We start from the raw sequence: 5,567 nt of genomic DNA, 5'->3' as shown, positions 1-5,567 counted from the left end.
AAGAACTAGGAAAATTTGGTCGCTATACCTGACTTTAGATCCTCCTTTTATTTATATTTTTTTTTAAAAGTCTCTCGTTCAATTTTGTCCATCAACATTAATGAGAAACATGTGGCCCAATAAAAATTTGCCCCGTATCATCTATAATTATTATAAATAAATAAATAAATAAAATTTTTTTCAAAAAACTAATTTCAATATTGAAAAACAAAATTTTATTATTAAAAAATAAAATAGAAAGACAGCCACCCATGATTGCCATGTTTTTGCCCCCACTAGGGTGGTCAGGCCACCTAATGACAGGTGGGGTGCCACTTCGACATGTGGAGGTGGGTGGATATCAGCTCGAACCACTTCACAAGGTAGGGTGCCAACCGGTAGGCACAAGGTGGCGCAAACAAAGCCACCCATGTGGTGGCCGAGATCTGGTCACCACTTGGTGGTCCAATGGTGGCCAAGAACCAACCACCATGAAGGTTAGCCAATTTTGACTACCCTAGTGGCAGCCGCCACCACTGATGACTGTCCATATTTTTCTTTTTAAATTTTAATTTTAATAATAAAAATTATTTTTTATTATTAAAATTAATTATTCTTTGAATTATTATGTTTAAAAATTATAGATGACACGTGATAGTATTTTATTAGGCCATGCGTTTTTTGTTAATATTAATGGATGGAAAAGTTAATGGAAAGACCTATTTCTAAATAACTGAAAGTACAAAGTGTTATTTCTTAAAAAAAAGAAAAAAAAAGAAAAAAAAAAAGAAAAGGGAGCTAAATCAAAGTCGGGTATATCACATCATGGAGTGTGTGAAGATTATTGAGTCATAATCTCATCCCATCTTAATCACATAAAGATATAATGATATAAAACTATTAATAGAGATGATGATGATAGAAGACTTGAGGCCATCTTGCATATATGCGCCATATAAGAACACCATGAGTATGCTGTTTTCTCTAGTAGCCACTAGCCAACACTAGGCGTAATGATCGTTAAATGTGCCACTACGACACTCATAGGTTCAGATGATGACAAGGAGAGCATTATATATTGTCCCAAAAGCATGAAAATTGATATTAATATTATTTTTATAAGATCAACGGTTAGTTTTAATCAGTATTCTTCTTGAATCTTGAGTGCTAGAGAACTAACTTCTTCTGAAGTTGATGTTTATGATTATTGGCCAAACAAAATTGTGGCTTATAGCACAGCAACCCATTCCTTATAACTAATTATTAGCCGAATTTTAGGAAAAATACATGAAAAGTGGAAAAATGCATGGGAGCTACATCCCATTCTCTAAAATAAGATTTGACTTTAGATAGCAATCCTCTCTGTTTGGATTTGAAATTCACTTCAACTCATCTTATCTCATCATTACAATTTTATCAAATTCTCACATAAAATATAATAAACAATTCAACTTTTTCAAATCTCAAAACAATAATAATATTAAAAATAATATTTTAACAATATTTTATTCAACTCATTTAAAACTATTTCAACTCATCTCAACTCATCTCTAAATCCTAACGGTTTTTTTTTAAACTTATATTTTAATAGAATATAAAGAAAGAACATAAATGGAGTGAGAGAAAAAAAATAATAAAAATATAATAGAGAAAGATTATTTTAATAGAATAGAAAAAGAATAGAAAGCGAAGGATGTAAAAGATTTTAGAAATATGAATAAAATTTATGAAAAAATAAAAAAATATAAATTTTAACTAATTTTTTTTTTAAAAAGTTTTCTCATCCGATGGGATGCTCTTAGGCTCAGTTTGAATTGAGAAACACTCTCAACCCATCTCATCTTATCTAAATCTCATCAATACAACTTTCACAAATTTTCACATAAAATATAATAAACAATTCAACATTTTCAAATCTTAAAACAATAATAATATTAAAAAATAATATTCTAACAATATTAAAAAATATTGTTAGAATATTATTTTTTAATATTATTATTATTTTGAGATTTCAAAAAGTTGAATTAAAATTTGAAAAAGTCGAATTGTTATTATATTTTATATGAAAATTTAGAAAAGTTGTGTGAGGGAGGGCCCATCCCATAAGGGCCCAAACCCAAGAAGGCCAAGCTATGGAACTCCAGGTCCAAGGGAGGAAGCTAGAGACCCCGGGCCCACAGATTGGGTAACGAGCGCGAACCAACCCAAGATGGTATGTCGACGCCAAAGCTCAGAGATGCCAAGAAATCGTCTCGGACTCAGAAAATTGCCGAGCCCTATCACGAAGCACCGGATGGGACAACTAATTGCACGCAGACGACGGCACGTGCCCAATCACAAATTCGATTGACCCAAAGCACGCCACGATCAATGCCTGTGTCAGGAGACCCGGCACACCCCACTTATGAGGGACGGCTCGCCCGTGATCTGACACACTGTCATGGTAGGGAGGTGGCTGAAGGACATACCTAGCACGACTGACACGGCACAATCTCCCACTAGGCCACGGACTGACAAGCTAGGACGGCAAGAAAATGAGTGATGGCAGGTCTGACACCTGACACAATACGATCTCCCTCAATAGTAGAAGCCAAATCAAGTATAAATAGGTGAGATCCCTTCTATGGGAGTCTCTCATGTACACACATTGTCTGATAACCCTGTTGCTCTTATGTATCCTTGAGCTTTCTTTATTGAACTATCTACTGACTTAGACATCGGAGTAACCCCAGGTATCACTAGAGCCTCTTCTTCCTCTTTGTTGCAGGCGGCATGGAACTCGGACACTACGATACTGCTCGAGCTGCGAAACATGATATCAACAAGTTATAATGATGAGATGAGATATCAAATTTAAACAAAACTTAATTCATCTCGTCTAATCTCATCTCAATTCACAGTCCAAATCTTACCTTTGGCAAACTATTTTGACAGTAATGAGTACCCCGGAAGCACGCCACCGTGGCTGACATAGACACAATTCAAGTGTCAGGATTCTTATATATCTAGGGAAACAAACAAAAAAAAGAAAAAAAAAATGTACGAATTTGTATTTAATTTAGGAGTCTTGGACACATTGAGGTGAAAGCGGGGCAGGGGAAGGAACATAACGAGACAAAAACGAGTTGAAATTTGCTGTAAAAAGCTCCCAACTCACATGGGGAATCATTGCCACTTTGTACTTTGGATGCAGAAAATTGGGGCACCCCTGAGATTTTAACATGTTTCTTTTTTTATTCTGACTTTATGTTTTCAACCAAACCAGATCTCAATGTCTACCGATCGATCTGGTAAACATTGCCTTTAACCTTTGCGGCCGATGTCTGCTGAAAAAAATAAAAATAATAAAAAGAAAGATGATTTATCTCCGATCATTGTCTTTCCAGCTTATTATGGCAGAGTTTCGTGCTTCTATTTCATTCAAGTTTGTTTATTTAGTATGTTTTTGGTGTAAATTATATTTTATTTTTTCTTTTAAATATCTTTTAAACAAATTTAAATATTTAAAAAATAAAAATAAAAATAAAAATATATTTCCTTAATTATTAGATAAAAAAATATTAAAAAATAAAATAAACGTTCAAATTGAAAAACAAACTCAAGGACATACTATCATTTCCTTATAGCAAAATGCCACACTCCAACTAATCATTGAAACGGCTCCAATCCGATGGAGAGATGTCAAGGCAATTCCTTGGCTTACTTATATCGCAATAAGGACATCAAGAGATCGAAGAGACTCTTGAGAAAGATAGAGCGGGAAAGTAGCGAGAATTTTGTTTGGTAGAGGGTTCATCAAGGAAGGAGGGTGAAGCTAATATTTAAAGCTCACTTAGAGCATTCATGATATGAACATGTGGGAATGAAATCTCTTGAACCCACAATCAATTTGAATACTCACCTAAGAAAGTCAAAATCAAGTCAATAGATGAAGAACCTATATCTATTGAAAATTCGTTTCAAGAACCTAGATTATATTAAAATTTAGACCCATTAAAGAACCTGTCTCAAGAACCCAAATTATAAGAAGGAAAATCACAAAGGTTGTGACTTATCTTTGATAAGTTCAAAAGTTTAATCAGGAACAAGATGAGTAAACTAAACTTACAATGAAAATTCAATATTGTCTAACTCTTAAAATGAAGCTACATTGAGTATTTAAACCAAAATCTAATTAAAAACCTAGCCAAAATAAAGTCATTTTTTTTTTCCAAAATACCCCTGAATGAATAGTATCGCGCTACAGTAATTCGGTTATAATAACTTCTTGAAATCCTAGTTCTTAAAAAGTAACTTTCCAAATAAGCTCTTGGCCACAATACAAGGCCTTTCCAAAACCCTAGTTCATGAGAAGTAAGGCATCCTCAAGCCCACTTATTTTAAACTAATAGAATAAATCATTTAACAAATTGAAAGCCTTTAATAACAATAGACTCAAACAATAACTCTAAGCCATGTCTTCCACAACTTGTATCGAGTGTATCAAAACTGATTCTCATTCTTTCAAGCTCATCTTGAGTGTTGGGCTCTTGCTAGCTTCATCCTAAGTGGATTGCATCAATCATTGCATTCCTTTCTTGATCTTCTCGGCTCTTGATCTTGTAATTGGCCTATCTAGAACTTGCAAATGATCTTTAAGACTAGACCCACCTTAATTCTCATCATTCCCCCTCAATTCAAAAGGATTCGACCTCAATTCTTCACCTACATCAAAAGGAGAAAAATCAGAAACATTGAAAGTAGTAGAAACATTATACTCACTTGGAATGTCAACTTTATATGCATTGTCATTAATTTTCTCAACCCAAACTCAATCTCCTAGTTCAAAGAGGACACACATTCTCTCTTTATTGGCTTGGGAAGTGACCCTTTTATTCTTTTTGATAATTTGAAGTCGTACCCTCTCATGAAGTGACTTCACCAACTCTGCCTTCTTTTGTCCATCTAAGCTACTCCTGCCATCAACAGGTAAAGACATCAAATCTAAAGCAGTAAGTGGATTAAAACCATAAACAATTTCAAAAGGAGAATATGCAGTAGTAGTACGCATGGTCCTATTATATGCAAACTCTATAAATGGTAAATAATCCTGACAGATTTTTAAATTCTTATGAACAACAGTGCATAAAAGTTTAGTTAAAATCTTATTAACTACTTCAGTCTGACCCTCAGTCTGCGAATGACAAGTAGTAGAAAATAAGATCTTAGTACTCAATTTCCCCCACAACACCTTCCAAAAATAGCTAAGGAATTTAACATCCATATCAGAAACAATACTCTTAGGTACACCATGGAGTCGCACTATCTCCATGAAAAACAAATCAGCTATGTTTGTGGCAGCATTAGTTTTATGGTATGGAATGAAATGTGGCATCTTACTAAATCTATCTACAACCATAAAAATAGAATCTCTACCTATTTTTGTCCTAGGCAGCTCCAAAATAAAGTCTATAGATATGTCTACCCATGTCACTAGGAACGGGTAAGGGTGTATATAACTCATGTGGCAAAACCTTAGATTTGATATTTCTACATGTAATGCACCTGCCGCAAATGCGATTGACATCTCTCTTCGTCTTAGGCCAAAA

Source organism: Juglans microcarpa x Juglans regia, chromosome 1S (assembly GCF_004785595.1).
Source record: "Juglans microcarpa x Juglans regia isolate MS1-56 chromosome 1S, Jm3101_v1.0, whole genome shotgun sequence".
Classification (NCBI taxonomy): Eukaryota; Viridiplantae; Streptophyta; class Magnoliopsida; order Fagales; family Juglandaceae; genus Juglans; species Juglans microcarpa x Juglans regia.
The sequence above is the reverse complement of the archived record's forward strand: the minus strand, read 5'-3'. Positions refer to the sequence as shown.